The following is a 19,794-nucleotide window of genomic DNA, read 5'->3' on the forward strand; positions in this document are numbered from 1 at the left end:
GATACGTGAAATTCCGGTAATAAGGGACAAAATGGTTAAGCTCTTGATTTGAGACTAAGGATGGAGATGGGGCCATTTAGAATGCCCAGATTCAAGAGGCAAGCAGAAAGGAGAGTTGATGAAGGGTCCCGAGCAGGGACAGCTGGAAAAGCAGGTGAGTCAGAAGTGAACGATGCCCTGGCCGGAGGAACGGATTTCAAGATGGAGCTCAACAGTATGAAATATGCCAAAGAGAGGAGCCTGGCCTCTGTTGAGTTTCCCAGTCGTGAGGCTCCAGATGGTGCCAAGGTGAAGTTGTGTGGATGGCACACCACAGTCCAGTGAGGCCCACTGAGAGGGAGGAAGTAGAAACAGCAGTGTGGACTCTGCTTTGAGAAAGTGGGCTGTGAGAAAGAAAGAGACAGATGGTGGTAGCTGGAGATGAACATAAAGTTAAGAGAACTTTTCTCCTTTTTAAGAAGGCTATGTAAGGTTGCTAGAAAAAGGAACCCACGTATAGGAAGTCGGAAAACAAAACTAAAAACTCAGGAAGAGGGAGAGGAACTAGAAGAAGCAAAAGTGTCATAATGACTTTCAAATGGTTCAGTTTTTAAAAAACGATATACAGAGCGTTAAATAAATGTGTCAAGATGACAGTTGTTGAATCTAGGCAGAGAGTATACAGGCTTTCATAATAATATTCTTTCCATTTTCATATACATTTGAAAATTTTCAAAACAAAGGGGATGTGACAAATCTGTGGACCAGCCATATATGGTTGAAAATTTTCTTTTAAAAATATTGAGAGGTATCCAAATATAATGTGAACATAAAATTGCAACTGAAAAGTTATGATTAAATGTTCACAGCCATACCTAATCTAATGGACTGCAGATAATATTGTGTTATAGACCTATAAAAATTGTTTCACTTGAATTTTTGTATTGCAGTTTATTTAAACTAAGAAAAAAGGTCATGGCCAGGTGTGGTGGCTCATGCCTGTAATCCTAGCAATTTAGGAGGTCCAGGTAGGCAGATCACTTGAGGTCAGGAGTTCGAGACCAGCCTGGCCAACCCTGTCTCTACTAAAAATACAAAAATTAGCTGGACGTGATGATGCATGCCTGTAATCCCAGCTATTTGGGAGGCTGAGGCATGAGACTCTCTTGAACCCAGAAGGTGGTGGTTGCAGTGAGCTGAGATCGCGCCATGGCACTCCAGCCTGGGTGACAGAGTGAGACTCTGTCTCAAATAAATAAATAAATAAGTCATAATATTTTCACACAATATACACTTAGTTCTTTAAGTGACAATTGTCACAGATAGCAGAAAGACTTAAGGAATGCTGCACTTGTAATCCATACAAAATACCAATGTTTTGGGTGATACATAACGAAATATCACAAACACTTTCCAAAATATCATAGTAGCCAATATATAGGGAATGACTTTGGTGGGCATAGAAAGACAGTTTAGAAAAGAAAACAAATCACACTGGAACTATCTGATTTCTTTAAAAATCACTGAACAAGAAAAGGTACATTGAACTTCACATACCGATTTTATATAACTTCTGTACAGTACCTTGACTTAAATCCAAGAGCAAAAGTTAAGACTCTCCTTTAGTTTTGGTAAACAACTACAAGGTAAACTTGGATGACTTTTTCCCCTGGATTTTACTGAAAATAGTCTTTTACATTTTTTATCTAAAAGAGGGCAGGTTTGGCACTTTTATACTGATGTCACCAGTGTTAATGTTTCTTGGACTCTTGGGAGGGTTTATATTCTATACAGCTGATACAGCATGGGCTGCTAGGTTCCTGTAAAGCCAACCTTTGTTTTTTTTCAGCTTATTTTGCACATTAATTTGTGTAACAAGCTCATTCTTGTTGGTCTCTGATCTGGTTTGACTCTGTGTCCCCACCCAAATTTCATCTCAAATTGTAATCCCCACAGGTCAAGGGAGGGACCTGTAATCCCCACATGTCAAGGGAAGGAGGTAATTGGATCATGGGGGAGGTTCCCCCAGGCTGTTCTCGTGATAGTGAGTGAGTTCTCATGAGATCCGATGGTTTTATAAGGATCTCTTCCCCCTTCACTCTTAGCTCTCTCCTGCCACCATGTAAGACGTGCCTGCTTCCTCTTCCATCATGATTGTAAGTTTCCCAAGGCCTCCACAGCCATATGAAACTATGAGTCAATTCAATGTCTTTTCTTTATAAATTACCCAGTCTCAGGTATGTCTTTATAGCAGTGTGAAAACAAACTAATACAGTCTCTAATACCATTCTCCCAATATCATTTCTACAAGAATAATGTGAGCCACATGGAAGATGAAATCCAGTTCACAGACATTTTCAAAAACACTTGCCTAATGTTTCACAAATACTCAAATTAGATCTAAAACACCAAGTTCATTTTCTGAAGAACCCACACAAAAGACAAAATATGTTATTATGTGAGGTCTAGAAATCAGTTTGTTGTCCTATCCTCCAATTAATAATCCTCCTTCTAGAAACTTACAGACATTTTCATCTCTCTTAAATACCAAGTGGAAAGTCTCCCTGATGATTTGCTGTTGTGTGTCTTCACTGTAGAGCTGGTGGAACTTGGAGAGCTGTGGCTTCCTGTGGTTGTTGAAGGTGACGGTCATCTTGATCCTGACTGGGCAGTGCTGGAGCAGCTTCCCCACCTGGGGATCTCACTGGCTATCCTTCTCCTCAACTTGGATGTTTAGTTATCTTTTTATTTCTTTGTTTATTGTTGCTATTGGCTTTGTTTGTGGGTTTATTTCTTATTTTGGGACTTTTAGCACATGAAGTTGGAGATAATGAATGGGAACAGAATGGGAAAGAGTGGATATAATGATACACCACATACCCATCACCTACTTTCAACAATTACCTACACTTTCCCAGTCTTCTTCCATGTATTCCCCATACTCTATTGTCTATTTTTCTGGAGAATTTTGAAGTAAATCTAATATATCATACCATTTTACTTGTAATTATTTTAGAGGATATCTCTAAAGATAAGGGTTTTTCTCATTTAAAAAACACAGCCACAAGTCATCACCACACCTAAAAAATTTTATTGGGGTAAAGTTTTTTTTTTTTTTTTTGAGACGGAGTCTTGCTCTATTGCCCAGGCTGTAGTGCAGTGGTGCGATCTTGGCTCACTGGAAACTCCGCCTCCTGGGTTCACGCCATTCTCCTGCCTCAGCCTCCCGAGTAGTTGGGACTACAGGCGCCCACCACTGCGCCCGGCTAATTTTTTGTATTTTTAGTAGAGACAGGGTTTCACTGTGTTAGCCAGGGTAGTCTCGATCTCCTGACCTCGTGATCCGCCCGCCTCAGCCTCCCAAAGTGCTGGGATTACAGGGATGAGCCACCGAGCCCGGCCTGGGGTAAAGTTTTTAATGTCTTCAATAGTTCTTCATATTATTTTGGCTGAATTTTCTGATATTTTTAATTGAACTAATACAATATTGAAGAAATAATAAGTATCTATACTTATGCAAAGGCCTTTAAGAAACTGAAGTTTAAAAGGAAACACTACCTGTGATAAAAGATAAATAATGGCACTGGTGCCCAGAAAAAATAAAAAATTAAAGGAGTCTTTTATATAAAATCTTTAAAACATTTGACGTGCCAATATCAGCAAGAGTGTGGGAAAACAAATATTCTCATAGTGAAGCAGTGAGAGTGTGAATTGGATAGTGTGCCAGTCAGACGGCATGTTGAAAGAGTAACTGAAGGAAGTTTAACCAAAAGATTAGTTATAGAGATATACTCAGGGTTAGGGGAACCTGCAAGGGCTGGTGAAAGATCCAGGGACAAGAAACTGCAGGAAACAGTTTCTACCCAATCTGACTGACAGGGCAAAGGGAGAGAGCTTTTCTTGAAACATGGTGGGGACTAGGTTTGGTGGCTCATGCCTGTAATCCCAACACTTTGGCAGGCCAAGGAAGAGGATTGCTTGAGTCCAGGAGTTTGAGACCAGCCTGGGAAACAGGGAGACTCTGTCTCTACAAATAATTTTTAAAAAACTTAGCTGGATGTAGTGGCAGATGCCTGTGGTCCCAAATACTCTGGAGGCTGAGGCAGGAGGATCACCTTAGCCCAGGAGGTCAAGGCTACAGTGAGCTGTGATTGCACCACTGCACTCCAGCCTGGGCAACTGAGAGAGACCCTGTCTTATTAAAAAATAAAAATATGTTTTTAAAAAAGGAACATGGTGGACTTAGTAGCCACTGGGGAGGAGCTGCTTAATGGAAGCTGGCTTCTGATAAGGGAATGTAGCCATTGCGAAACAGAGGCCTGGGGCTCTTTCCTTCTGCCTTCCCATCTCTCACAGAGGTCCTGAATGGACACTGGATGCTAGATATTTATAGCCTTCTGGAGTACAGAGCAGGGTCAGGACAGGTAGAGCGTGTATCTAGAGAGGAAAACATGATCCAACACAAAGGACAATTTGATGTTATCTGCCACAGTTTTGAACGAACACCCTTGAATCTGCAATTCTACTTCTAAGAATTCACTCTACAAACTCAAATGTATGTAAAGTTGGAAAGTTAGGAAGGGAAGTATTTTATGTTCGTTGAGAGCTTACTATGTAGGAGCATCAAGCAAGGTACTCTCCATTTAATCCTTACAAGCACCCTATGAGTTTGGCACTATTATTACCCCTATTTTACACTTTAGGAAGTCAAGGTTGGTAAAGCTCAGACATTTACCCGTGCTCACAGTTAATAAGTGACAGCACAGGTATTTAAACCCAGACAATCTGACTCCAGTATCTGAGCTACAAGGAAGTTCATAGCAGCATTGTTTGTGGAAAAAAATAGACTGAATACAAACTTAAATAACTGTGGTTTGGGGATCTGGTAAATAAATTATGGCACATCTACACAGTGGAATACTATGCAGCTTAAAAAATGGAATAAGCCAGGTGTGGTGGTGCACACCTGTAGTCCCAGCTACTTGGAAGGCTGAGGCAGGAGGATCACCTGTGCCCAGGAATTGGACACCAGTCTGGGCAACATAGCGAAACCCCATGTCTCTAGAGGGAAACAAAACAAAACCGAAGAATGGAATAGATCTACATATACTGATAGGGAAATGTCTCCAAGATACCCATGTGGGGAGGAAAAGGTGCAGAGCATTGTGCAGTCCATGCACCCATTAGTACATAAAAATGAAAGGCGCATTTTAATTTAATCTCTCAGCAGAAGGACTGATAATTAAGGGATAATTTTTCAGTGTATACCTTTTAGCATTGTTTTAATATGTGTATTACTTTGCAATGAATACATGTAATTAAATAAAAAGCCACATACATACACATACAAATGTGTGTAAAGTGTCCGGAACAGAATAATAACAGCTAACATTTATTGAGCACTGTTGTAAATTTTTATATGTATTATCTCATTGAGTTATTCAGAGCTCTATTAAGTAGGTATTATTCTTACCACCCTGTATTGGTCTGTTTTCATGCTGCTGATAAAGACATACCTGAGACTGGGGAATTTACAAAAGAAAGAGGTTTATTGGACTTACAGTGCTACATGACTGGGGAGGCCTCATAATCATGGTGGAAGGTGAAAGGCACGTCTCACATGGTGGCAGACAAGAGAAGAGAGCTTGTACAGGGAAACACTCCCTTATAATACCATCAGATCTCGTGAGACCCATTCACTATCACGAGAACAGCATGGGAAAGATCTGCCCCCATGATTCAATCACCTCCCACTGGGTCCCTCCCATGAGATGTGGGAATTCAAGATGAGATTTGGGTGGGGACACAGCCAAATCATATCACCCTGATTTTAAAAATGGAGGAATGTGGTCACAAAGAGATGAAAGAATTTGTCCAGTGTCACCCAGCCAGTCTAGCTCCAGAGCCAGTGCTCATAATTCCCTCTCAATAAATGACTACTATTGTTTTTAATGATTTGTCCAAAGCAGTATTAACTTTTTCAACAGCTGCATTGTAGAGCTGGTTCCTTTTAATGCATAATCAATGAAAACTTTAGTTTTTTCCATCCTATACTTCATCTTCATTTCAAAAAGAAACTTTAAGTTTTTTGTTTGTTTTATGAGTTGCAACCAAGCCTGGTCACTACCCCTCTGGTTTTCAGAAAAAACAAAAAAAAAACAAACAATAAAAAAAAATTGTTTTAATCTAAAAATATCCTTTACATTTATTCTAGTCAAAATGTCAACCTGTTGACATTTGAGACTGAGATTCCAGCCTGTGGAGGTAATTGTGAATCTTTAGTGAAGCCATTATATTAGCTATCCCTCCTAGTTTTGGGTAATCTTTAAACCTGATAAGCATGCCTCTGTGCCAGCATATAAATTACTGGTAATGTTGCCAAACAGGACAGTGATAGGGCAGAGCTTTGTGAGATGTCACAGAGACTCTTGGTCAAGTTGTTTTTAATGTATCAATTCATTAACCCTGTTCAGATTGTCCAAACTGCTGAGTCACCTATCACATTTCTTCATCTTGTCTCCAAGGACAACATGATAAGTTTTGCTCATCATTTTGCTGGAATTATTTCTGTTATTCATTGATTTACCACCATAACTGTGCCTCCCTACCCACCCCCCAGCCATTTTTTTTTAAAAAAGAGTCTCAATTGAAAGGGTTTGCTCACAGAACATATAGGGTGGCTTCTATTATCATCTCATCTTACATAAGTCCTTGCAAAGTGCTTGTACAGTGGTGTTTGTTCACAATTTACCAACAGCCAATTCCAAGTTTACTAATTCCAATTTTGATTAAACTTTCTTCTCTTTTTAAAAATTTTTGAGGGCTGGGAGTGGTGGCTCATGCCCATAATCCCAGCACTTTGGGAGGCCGAGGTAGGCAGATCACAAGGTCAAGAGATTGAGACCATCCTGGCCAAGACAGTGAAAACCCATCTCTATTAAAAATACGAAAATTAGCTGGGCATGGTGGCACGTGCCTGTAATCCCAGCTACTCAGGAGGCTGAGGCAGGAGAATCAATCACTTGAACCTGGGAGGCGGAGGCTGTAGTGAGCTGAGATCGCACCACTGTACTCCAGCCTGGGCCACACAGCAAGACTCAGTCTCAAAAAAAAAAATGTTGAGTTTTTCCCCCTCAGTCTTTTGGTTTCTCTTTATGTGTCCTATAATTTCTCAGAATAATTATGGTGACCCAGAGCACATATACCTATTTCTTTAGTATTCTAGGTGTTACCAGAAAGGGGTCCCTGATCCAGACCCCAAGAGAGGGTTCTTAGATCTCATGTGAGAAAGAATTTGGGGCGAGTCAACACAGTATAGGGAAAGCAAGTTTGTTAAGTAAAGGAATAAAAGAATGTGTCCATAGACACAGCAACAGCGTGGGCTGCTTGACTAACTATACTTTTAGTATTTCTTGATTATATGCTAAACAAGGGGTGGATTATTCATGAGTTTTCCAGGAAAGAGGTGGGCAGTTCCCAGAGCTGAGGGCTCCTCCCCTTTTTAGACCATATGGGGTAACTACTTCACGTTGCCATGGCATTTGTAAACTGTTATGGCGCTGGTGGGTGTGTATTTTAGCATGCTAATGCATTATAATTAGCTTATAATAAGCAATGAGGACCACCAGAGGTCACTGTCATCGCCATCTTGGTTTCGGTGGGTTTTAGCCCGCATCTTTATCACATGTTGTTTTATCAGCAACGTCTTTGTGACCTATATCTTGTGCTGGCCTCCTATCTCATCCTATGACTTAGAGTGCCTAACCTCCTGGAATGAAGTCCAGTAAGATTCAGCTTTACTTTACCCAGGCCCTATTCAAGATGGAGTTTCTCTGGTTCAAATGCCTCTGGTGTAGGGCTGTGTTTTGTCTAGCTCTAGACACTTAAATTCATTTTTCAAATATCTGCATTGTTATTTGATACTCTTATATACTCTTTTTTTTTTTTTTTTTTTTTTTTTTTGAGATGATGGGAGTCTCGCTCTGTCACCCAGGCTGGAGTACACTGGCTCCATATCAGCTCACTGCAACTTCCACCTCCTGGGTTTAAGTGATTCTCCTGCCTCAGCCTCCTGAGTAACTTGGATTACAAGCGCCTGCCACCATGCCCAGCTAATTTTTGTATTTTTAGTAGAGACGGAGTTTCTCCATGTTGGCCAGGCTGGTCTTGAACTCCCGACCTCAAGTGATCCGCCTGCCTTGGCCTCCCAAAGTGCTGGGATTACAGGTGTGAGCCATCGCACCTGGCCTATTCTTATATACTCGTTTATTGAGTTTCAATTTTTTTCTTTGCTAAAACTGCAGATTACTAAATATTGCTTTATAAAAAAGATGAAGGAAAATAAATGGTTATTTTCCTTGCTCATTGTTATCTCTTAGCATTTATGCTAACTGCATCAAAACAGCAGAGAATACTGCTCATCCTGTTTATTTTTTAAAATTCAAATGTAATTCAAATGTAGTTTTAAAAGCCCTTTCCCTCACAGTAGGGTGAAGAAGAAACAAGAGAAAGTCTTTCTTTTCCAATCTCCATCTTTGTTCCTGTCCTAGAAGAGGCGCTGCTAATCTGATTAGGTTCTAAAACAGTGAATGGCACACTTCTGCTACAGGGAGAGGTCACTAAAGTGCACTTTTCCCTTTTACTTCTCCTGGGACAGCAGGTGCCTTCTAGGCAGAGACATTTGCTCTTTTTTCTCTCCTCTATTTCTCTAAACCTTCAGGAATCCTCAATTCTGCTGGGCAGAAAGACTCTACTTATGTCCTGAGCCTAAATTTTGTGCTGCAGCATAGCTTAACCAGGATCCCTAAAGAGGCAGTTACAGGAACCTACTTGAAAATAAAGGGGAACCTGCTATGGTATCTTACATGCTGTTATATCTTGCAAACCTCCTTCTAGAACCTCAAAGGAAGTGGAGATGGCTGGGCCGAGGCAGGATTTGGGCATTCTTGAGTCCCCAGCCGAGGGCCTCTGTCGACGAAAAGAGTCAAACTCCATAAAATATTTGAAGAGATTTATTCTGAGCCAAATATGAGTGACCATGTCCTGTGACACAGTCCTTCTTCAGGAGGTCCTGAGAACATGTGCCCAAGGTGGTCGGGGCACAGCTTGGTTTTATACATTTCAGGGAGGTGTGAGACATCAATCAAATACATTTAAGCTATACATTGGTTCTGTCCAGAAAGATGGTACATCTCAAAAGCAGTGGTGGAAACCAAAAGTTTTATCAGGCAGATGAAGCCTCCAGGTAGCAGGCTTCAGAGAGAATAGATTCTAACTGTTTCTTATCAGACTTAAGGTCTGTGTTGATATTAATGACAGAGAGGTGTAATGAGGCATGTCTAACCCTCACTTCCTGTCATGGCCTGAACCAGTCCTTCAGGTTGAATTTTAGAGTGCCCTGGCTTAGGAGGAAGTCCATTCAGATGGTTGGGGGGCCTTGGAATTTATTTTTGGTTTACACTTCCTTCATGAGCATGTGAACTGAGCTATCGCTCAGAAGGCCCCATACAATGCTCTGCTGTTGCCATCTTGAAGTTATCAATACTTTTTGCTTAACAAGGGGACCCAAATTTTTGTTTTGCACTGGGTTCCAAAAATTATGCAGCCAGTCCTAACCTAATCCTAATAATTAACTGCACTCAATCCTACCATTACTTCTAAAAAAAACTTCCTTTTAAGGAGGAAGATTTAAGTTTCAGTTTGTTCTTGGTTTTAGCTTTTCAAACACTGTTCATGTAGGTTTTGGGAAATATACTCTTTCTTTCATCTTTTGTATAAACCTTTTACATTTCTGAACTCCTAAGAAAACTTTGTACTCCCATTGAGATTTTTCAAAATTTAAACTAGAGCTTGCTTTTCTAATTTTCTTAAACACTTTTGGAGTCTTAAGTCATGGGGTAGATTTTGCTTCTTTTCATTGAATTTTTAAAATCTGTTTGCCAAAGGTGTACTTCATACCTAACTCATAAATTCCCAAAAGAAAATGCATTGAGCAAATATACAACACAAATAAGAAATCATGTAATTTCCCCTAATTTTCCCTTCATCTGAAGGTACCTGTCTTAGTTATTTTCATAAGTCTATGTAGCTACACCTTGCTTGCCACTAGAACTCCCTCTTCATTCAGGTAGGAGGAAAATGATTCACAAACCAATTTCTAAATTATTTATCCAGTCTTTCTCAAGAAAATAGCCTTTCTTGGAATGGTAGAAAGTAACTTTACTTGGCCAGATGCAGTGGCTCACACCTACAATCCCAGTACCTTGGGAGGCTGAGGTGGCAGATCACTTGAGGTCACGAATTTGAGACCAGCCTGGCCAACATGGCAAAAACCCTGTCTCTACTAAAAATACAAAAATTAGCCCGGTGTCATGGCGTGTGCCTATAATCCCAGCTGCTTAGGAGGCTGAGGTAGGAGAATTGTTTGAACCCTGGAGGTGGAGGTTGCAGTGAGCCGAGATCCAGCCATAGTACAAGTGAGTGAGACTCCATCTCAAAAAAAAAAAAAAAAAAAGGAAAAAGAAAAAGAAAAGAAAAGAGACTTTACTATCTCTAATGGATGTATTATCTAGAGTAAAGTTTAGCAAAATACAGTCTTCAGGCCAAATCCAGCCAAGGCCTGTTTTTGTACTGCCTGGGAGCTAGGAATGCTTTTTATGTAATTTTAAGGCTTGTAACAAATGAATGAACAAAGAGTATGCGATTGAGAACGTCTAAAATATTTACAATCTGAATTTTTACAAAAAGAAGTTTGCTACCTCCTGATTTAGAGAGCAGTAACAATTTGCCTTCCCTCCCCACTGAAGTCATAGTAGAAAAAAATTACTCTAAGCTATAGTTAAAGAAACTTGTGGTTGTTAAATTAAATTTATAGGAGCCCATTGACTTAGACTGAGCTCCTTCACTAGGCCTCAGTAGATCAAACCAAAATGGAGTCACTTATGCTAAAATTCCAGGCCACCTTGGCCAGGCGCTGTAGCTCAGGCCTGTAATCCCAGCACTTTGGGAGGCAAAGGTGGGAGGATCGCTTGAGCCCAGGAGTTCGAGACCAGTGGGGGCTACATAGGGAGACTCCATCTCTACAAAAAATGAAAAAATTACCCAGCCGTGATGGTGCACACCTGCTGTCCCAGCTACTCGGGAGGCTGAGATGGGAGGATCCCTTGAGTTCTGGAAGCCAAGGCTGCAGTGAGTGGAGATCACGCCACTGCCCTCCAGCCTGAGTGACAGAGCGAGACTGTCTCAAAAATAAAAAGTAAAAATAATTCCACACCACCAAGACAAAATCAAGTTGTTTGCTTGACCTTCCAAGAAATCAGGAAATCCAAATCCCCAAATAGGCCAGTTTTAGCTGGCATGACAAGGAAGTCCCCTCTGCTTTAACCTTTACAAGGAAAGTAACTGTGAAACAACCAGTCTCTGTTCCTTGTTTCTGCTATCTTTGGCTATTTATTTATTTGACAGTCTCACTCTGTTGCCCAGGCTGGAGTGCAGTGGCACAATCTCGGCTCACTGCAACCTTGGCTTCCCGGGTTCAAGGATTCTCCCACCTCAGCCTCCCTAGTAGTAGCTAGGATTATAGGTGTGCACCACCACATCTGGCTAATTTTTGTATTTTTAGTACAGATGGGGTTTCACCATGTTGGCCAGGCTGGTCTCCATCTCCTGACCTAAAGTGATCTGCCCACCTCAGCCTCCCAGATTGCTAGGATTACAGGTGTGAACCATCGCTCCCCACCTCTTCAGCCTTTTTCTGTAAATAATACCCAGGTTGCAGAACTGTATTCTCTGAACTTCTGGTTCTAAGGGCTGCCCAATGTGTAGATTGTTCTTTGCTCCAGTAAACTGTTACATTTGTTTTGTCTACAGTTTTTCTTTTGTTGTGGTCTTCAACACTCACTGGGCCCTTAATCCCATAGTTCCTGGTTCTTTCTCCCTCTCTCCCCAGCAGCCATTTCTACCAAATTTAAGAGTACTGCATTGCACTCTCCGTTCTTGGCAAGCCTATAGTCCTAACTACTAAGCTTTCTAGGTGAAACGCTTGTGGTTTGCACTGCTTGCTATAAGCCAACCTGGCTGCCCCAGTCAGGAGTCAAGGCAGCCCAGCTCAAAGTGAGTTCCTTCCACTCAGAGAGGTCCACAGGGAACTGTACCCAATAGGGATGCTTGTTGCAGTGAATATTGGCTGATCCCTCCCGTCAGACTTTCTTTTAGTGAGTACAAATGTTCATGAGATCTCCTAAAGGGAGCTCTCCAAAACCCCGCTAGGACATCAGAGCTGGCACCAGGAGCAGAAAGGCCAGGCAGCGAGAGCAGACACCCCCGAGCCTGCAGGGATGGGGCGGGGCCAAGGGGGGTATCCCATGCCCCCAAGGGGAGCATGGTTCGGGGGAGGGAACATCCCAGGCTCCCGAGGGTGCAGGCTTCAGAGATGCCCAGGTCCCGAGCCTGGGAGGGCAGCCACAGCTGCACCGGCAAAGCTCCTGCCCCACCAACTCGGAAGGGTCGGAGTTCCTGCTTTTCCCCGGCTCCTGCTTGCTCCGTGAAGTCGAAGGCCTAGGTCTGCAGCCACAGGTTGGGTGGTTGCAGCTGCACCCAAGTGGGCAGATCCTGCCTCTTCCTGGCCTCCTCCAAGAGAACAGGGAGGCTTCCATCCACAGCCACAGTTGGGCAGCTGTAGCCCCGCCCAGGAGGGTGGGGCTCCCACCAGTTGCATGGTGTCTGCAGCCCCCGCCTCGCCTCCCTGCTGCAGCCAGTGACAGCAGCCACTGCCATCACTACTGCCTGAAAACGGTCTTTTGCTGGTCAATTCTGCACAATTGCAGTGGTTACTGTCTTCATATATGTGTGTCATTGTTTGGATGTTTGATCCCTTCAAATCTCATGTTGAAATTTGGTCCCCAGTGTTGGAGGTGGGGCCTACTGGGAGATGCTTGGATCATTAGAACAGATCTCTCATGAATAGATTAATTGGGTGGGTGGTGGGTGACTGAGTTCTCACTCTATAGTTCCATCAAGAGCTGGCTGTGAAAAACAGCCCAGCACCTTCTCCTCTCCCCTACCTTTCTCTTTCTCACTTCCTCTCTCACCATGTGATCTCCACACAGCAGATCTCAGCTTCACCTCCACCTTCCCCATGAATGGAAGCAGCCTGAGGCCCTCACCAGAAGCAGATGCTGGCACCATGCTTCCTGTGCAGCCTGCAGAACTGTTAGCCAAATAAATCTCTTTTCTTTGTAAATTACCCAGCCTCAGGTATTCTTTTTTTTGAGATGGAGTCTCGCTCTGTCACCCAGGCTGGAGTGCAGTGGCGCATCTCCGCTCACTGCAACCTCCATCTCCCAGGTTCAAGTGATTCTCCTGCCGCAGCCTTCTGAGTAGCTGGGATTACAGGCACCTGCCACCATGCCCGGCTAATTTTTGTGTTTTTAGTAGAGATGGGGTTTCACCATGTTGGCCAGGCTGATGTGGAACTCCTGACATCAGGTGATGCACCCGCCCTGGCCTCCCAAAATTCTGGGATTACAGTCGTAAGCCACCGCACCTGGCCTATTTCTGCTTTTATGCACTAGATGCAAAATAAACAATGAAAGCATGGAGACTGTAAAGGTGGAGAAAGAGAACTTGAGTTACTTCAATTCTGTCATTTTGCATGTGACCACTTGGGATATATATCGTGCTTAAAATTTAAAACAAAGAGTGTGAACTGAGAGTTGTGATATTTTGTTTGGAAAGTAAAAATTTTAGTTCATACTTGAAATATTTTACTGAGTTTGAATAAAGTTATTAATAGTAACATTTGTTATTGTTGTTTAAAACTAATGACTCAGGCCAGGATCGGTGGCTCACACCTGTAATCCCAGCACTCTGGGAGGCCGAAGCGAGTGGATCACCTGAGGTCTGGGGTTCGAGACCAGCCTGACCAACATGGAGAAACCCCGTCTCTACTAAAAATACAAAATTAGCCGGGCGTGGTGGTGCATGCCTGTAATCTCAGCTACTTGGGAGGCTGAGGCAGGAGAATCGCTTGAACCCGGGAGGCGGAGGTTGCAGTGAGCCGAGATCGTGCCATTGGCAACAAGAGCAAAACTCCATCTCAAAAACAAAACAAAACAAAACAAAAACCAAAAAAACAAATGACTCACAAACATGTTCATATCAGTAGTATGATTTAGTATTATTCCCTAAATTTTATTTTTTCCTGTAACACAGAAGTATTAATGCATTATTTTCTTTTTTATTGCAATTTTTTTTTAAGGAAATAGGGTCTTCCTCTGTCACACTGGAGTGTAGTGGCATGATCATAGTTCACTACAGCCTCAAACTCCTGTGCTCAAGGGATCCTCCTGCCTCAGCCTCCTGAGTAACTGGGACTACAGGCACACACCACCATGCCCAGCTTGTGGTTTTCTATTAAACAATTTTTTTACTCACATAATATATGTATAGAGTTCAAAAACAGAAAAATGTCACTTTCTGCATTTACTTTCTGGAATTTTATTATTTTCTTCATGATTATTTCTGAAGATAATTTTGTCATAGAGTGGAGGTTTTTATGTTAAAAATTATCCCCTGGGTGGGTGTCTAATAAGCTCAGCACACCTCTGGATATCCTTCCTCCAGTCCACCTATTTTTATACTCCTGTGCTCTCCTGCCTTTTCAAATGCCACACTTGTTCCACAGCCTTATCTGCCTCTCCCTCACCACCTTCAACCTTTCCCTATCTCGTGGCTCCTTTCCACCAACAATTGAACATGCTCAAGCATGTTTAAATGTTTTCCTCTCTTGACTTTTGCTTCACTGCCAGATTTCCTTAAAGGGGTTTCTGTATTTGCTGACTCCATAGGTTCACTCGCTACTGTATCTGCAATCCACTGCAGTGTGATCCTTGCACCCATATCGCCGACCTTCTCTTACAAAGTCCAAGAGCAACTTCTTATTAATAAAGTAATTGACTTTTTTTTCCATATTTACTGTTTCTTGACTTCTAACAGTTGATTTTTTTTTTTTTTGAGACAGAGTCTTGCTCTGTTGCCCAAGCTGGAGTGCAGTGGTATGATCTTGGCTCACTGCAACCTCCGCCTCCCTGGTTCAAGTGATTCTTGTGCCTCAGCCCCCTGAGTAGGCTGGGACTACAGGTGTGTGCCACCATGCCTGGCTAATTTTTGTATTTTTAGTAGAGACAGGGTTTCGCCATGTTGGCCAGGCTGGTCTCGAACTCCTGGCCTCAAGTTATCTGCCCGCTTCGACCTCCCAAAGTGCTGGGATTACAGGCCTTAGCCACTGTGCCTAGCCTGCTTATTTCTTAAAATCCTCACATGCAAGATGCCACACTCTCCTGGTTTCTATTGCCTCTCGCGATCCTGCTTTGCAGCCTCCGTTGCTACCTCTTTTTTCTCTGCCTTTTAAGTTTCAGTGGTCCTCAGGATTGTCCTGAGCCCTCTTACCTCGTTCTCCACAGTCTCCCCGAGAGATCTCCTTCACCTTCAGAGTGAGGACAAGGATTCAAGAAGTGGAGCGATCTTTCCAGGGTCACATTGTGATAGCACCAGAGTAAGGGTCAGAATTAGTTCATTCTGTTTAAGTCTGTTGTGTGCTAGACGTAGTGCTGAGCATTGGGGATACAGAGGCAAATAGGATGCTATCCTTCTCCCACCAACTTTTGCAACCTGCAAGCCCTCCCTCTCTTCCATTTCGTCTGGCCCCCGCCTGTCTAGCGCCTACGTATCCTTCACATGTCAGTTTAGAAGTCGCTTCAACTGGGAAACTTTTCTATCTACTTCTAAGACTTTCTTCTCCCAGGTCCTTCATACCTTTTACCTACTCTCTTGCCATTTCTCACATTGTCTTCTAATAACATTTCTCTGTTCTTCCCCACTGGGCCTTTCTCCTCTGGTTGAGCTGAGAAGAGTAAAACAAACCATGCCACAAGGACCCACACCAATGCTTCCATTCTCCCAAGAAGGCCAATGGCCAGGGCAATTGACAGTAAGTTCTTGAGGGCACTAGGACTGTGTCTGTGGCACCATCATACCCTCACTACCTAGCCCCGTACCTGGCAAATGGTAATTGCTCAGAAGTTGTCTGCTTTATGAATGACTGAATGAACCACATGACCATGGATCCAGAATTGGTGGGTTCTTGGTCTCACTGACTTCAAGAATGAAGCCACAGACCCTCGCCGTGAGTGTTACAACTCTTAAGGGAGTGCGCCTGGAGTCTGTCCCCTCTGATGTCCAGATGTGTTCAGAGTTTCTCCCTCCTGCTGGGTTCGTGGTTTCACTGGCTCAGGAGTAAAGCTGCAGACCTCCGCAGTGAGCGTTACAGCTCTTAAGGCAGCGTGTCTGGAGTTCTTCATTCCTCGCGGTGGGCTCGTGGTCTTGCTGGGCTCAGGAGTGAAGCTGCAGATCTTCACAGTGAGTGTTACAGCTCATAAGAACAGCATGGACCCAAAGAGTGAAAGAACAAAGCCTCCACAGGGTGAAAAGAGACCCTAACCGGTTGCCAATGCTGGCTCGGGCAGCCTGCTTTTATTCTCTTATCTGGCCCCACCCACATCCTGCTGATTGGTAGAGCCGAGTGGCCTGTTTTGTCAGGGCGCTGATTGGTGCGTTTACAATCCCTGCGCTAGATACAAAGGTTCTCCACGTCCCCATCAGATTAGTTAGATACAGAGTTTCCACACACAGGTTCTCCAAGGCCCCACCAGAGCAGCTAGATACAGAGTGTCGATTGGTGCATTCACAAACCTTGAGCTAAACACAGGGTGCTGATTGGTGTATTTACAATCCCTGAGCTAGATATAAAGACTCTCCACGTCCCCACCAGACTCAGGAGCCCAGCTGGCTTCACCTAGTGGATCCCGCACCGGGGCTGCAGGTGGAGCTGCCTGCCAGTCCTGCGCCGTGCGCTCGCATTCCTCAGCCCTTGGGTGGTCGATGGGACTGGGCGCCGTGGAGGAGGGGGTGGTGCTCGTCGGGGAGCCCATGGAGTGGGTGGGAGGCTCAGGCATGGCGGGCTGCAGGTCCCGAGCCCTGCCCCGCGGGAAGGCAGCTAAAGCCCGGCGAGAAATCGAGCGCAGCGCCGGTGGGCAGGCACTGCTGGGGGACTCAGTACACCCTCCGCAGCCACTGGCCCGGGTGCTAAGTCCCCCATTGCCTGGGGCCAGCAGGGCTGGCTGGCTGCTCCGAGTGCAGGGCCCACCAAGCCCACGCCCACCCGGAACTCCAGCTGGCCCGCAAGCGCCGCACGCAGCCCCGCTTCCCGCTCGTGCCTCTCCCTCCACACCTCCCTGCAAGCTGAGGGAGTGGGCTCCGGCCTTGGCCAGCCCAGAAAGGGGCTCCCACAGTGCAGTGGGGGGCTGAAGGGCTCCTCAAATGCCACCAAAGTGGGAGCCCAGGCAGGGGAGGTACCGAGAGCAAGCGAGGGCTCTGAGGACTGCCGGCATGCTGTCACCTCTCAGCTGTATGTTAAATGTTGGAATAGAACTTTGAGAAATGTCATCTTTCCCAGGCAAATAAAAAATTATAGAGTAGGAGAGTTATTCTGTTTGGAGGTGGACAAAGGGACTAGCTGATTTCTGGAGGTCCCTACCAATCCAATGATTCTGAGTTTGATTTAATATATTCCTTGTGTGGGGAAATAGTATCATTTTTTTCTTTTTTATTAAAATTCCGAAGAACATTACATTCTTAGTAATGTTTAATGAAATGAAATGTTTAATGAAACATAATGTTTAATGTTTAATGAAAGTCTAGTTTGCTCAGTAGGTGAGAAAGATCAATATAGGTTGTTAGATGAATGAGTCTTTCAAATTAAAGATCTGCTTTAATTACATTAGATAGCATTGCCACCTAGTGGGTAGTACAAAATTCTTCACGGAACTACATGCCATGAATATTTCTTGGTAAATTATTGTGAATAAGGTTATTAACATTCTGAAACTGAATCTAAACCGGCTAGTTCAGGAAGAATTCTGTTGGCCTGCTATTTACTGTAAGCAGGAGTTCCAGCTAACTTCTTATCATGAAGTCAGCAGAGATTTCTGATAAGAAAAGTTCAAAATTTCTCCGAAACTTTTGTCCTTATAATATATCCCACTAAGGGGGTTACAGAATTATGTGTTCAAAATATACTTGAATAAATTCTTTTTTTTTTTTTTTTTTTGAGACAGGGTCTCACTCTGTTGTCCAGGCTGGAGTGCAGATCACTGAAGCCCTGCCCTCCTGCCTCAGCCTCCAGAATAGCTGGGATAAAGGTGTGTGCCACCAAAACTGGCTAATTTTTGTATTTTCTATAAAGACAAGGTATCACTATGTTGCGCAGGTTGGTCTTGAACTCCTGGGCTTAAGCTATCCTCCTGCCTTGGCCTCCCAAAGTGCTGGGATTACAGGCATAAGCCATTGCACCCGGCCCTTGAGTAAATTACTTTCTCTGTGTGGTTACATTATCAATTTGCTACACAGTTAGTATTGTTTTAGGGTTTGCTGTTTCATCCATTCTTATTTAATGTTTTCGAACATTTAAAAATAAATATTTCAAGCATGGAGAAAAACTAAAAGTTTTTTACACTAAACACCTGTATACCCACTGCCTAGATTCTACCGTCAACATTTTAATATATCTTCTTTATTGCATCTACTTATACATTCCTGTCTCTATCCATCCATCTTATTTTTATTTTATTTATTTATTTATTTATTTATTTTTTTGAGACATTGTCACGCTCTGTCACCCAGGCTGGAATGTAGTGGCGTGACCCCGGCTCACTGCAATCTCTGCCTCCTGGGTTCAAGCGCTTCTCATGCCTCAGCCTCCCGAGTAGCTGCGATTACAAGCACCCGCCACCAAACCCAGCTAATTTTTGTATTTTTAGTAGAGATGGGGTTTCGCCATATAAGCCAGGCTGGTCTCAAACTCCTGACTTCAAGTGAGTGATCCACCCACCCCAGCCTCCCAAAGTGCTGGGCCCATCTTATTTTTAAATAAACATTTCAAAATAAACTGCATTTTGGCCAGGGACAGTGGCCATTTACTTTAAAAACCGAATCTGGAATCTAAGAAAAATTAACCATTTTGGGCCAGGCGTGGTGGCTCATGCTTGTAATACCAGCAACTTGGAAGGCTGGGGTGCGCAGATCACCTGAGGTCAGGAGTTCGAGACCAGCCTGGCCAACATGGGGTAATCCCGTCTCTACTGAAAATACAAAAATTAGCTGGGTGTGGTGGTGAGTGCCTGTAATCCCAGCTATTCAGGAGACTGAGGCAGGAGAATCGCTTGAAGTTGGCAGAAGTGGCCGAGATCATGCCACTTCTGTCAGCCTGGGTGACAGAGTAAGACTCTGTCTCAAACAACAACAACAACAACAACAACAACAACAAAACCCCTGCATTTTACAAAACATTTAATAGTTCAAAAGTGAAAAATTAGGTCGGGCACAGTGGCTCACGCCTGCAATCCCAGCACTATTCCCCCATCCTATTCTGCACTCTCTTAAGTAACCACAAACATTTTCTATTTTTCATTAGTTTCAGATGCAGCCTTTCTCTGTGGGTTTTTGTAGTTGGTGGTGGTGGTGGTGATGGTGGTTAGACAGAGTCTGGCTCTGTGCCCAGGCTGGAGTGCAGTGGCACCATCTCAGCTCACTGTAACCTCAGCCTCCCGGATTCAAGCAATTCTCCTGCCTCAGCCTCCCGAGTACCTGGGACTAAAGGTGTACACCACCACACCTGGCGAATTTTTTGTATTTTTTAGTAGAGACAGGGTTTCGCCATGTTGACCAGGCCGGACTTGAACTCCTGACCTCAAGTGATCT

The 19,794-nt window shown here is 43.7% G+C and overlaps 1 pseudogene; it reads right to left on the reverse strand.

Annotated features, from left to right (window-relative positions):
• Positions 1-1,681: 1,681 nt before the first annotated feature.
• LOC103786883 (AP-3 complex subunit sigma-1-like) lies at positions 1,682-2,632 on the reverse strand (annotated as a pseudogene).
• Positions 2,633-19,794: the final 17,162 nt, after the last annotated feature.

Source organism: Pan paniscus, chromosome 5 (genome assembly GCF_029289425.2).
Source record: "Pan paniscus chromosome 5, NHGRI_mPanPan1-v2.0_pri, whole genome shotgun sequence".
NCBI lineage: Eukaryota > Metazoa > Chordata > Mammalia > Primates > Hominidae > Pan > Pan paniscus.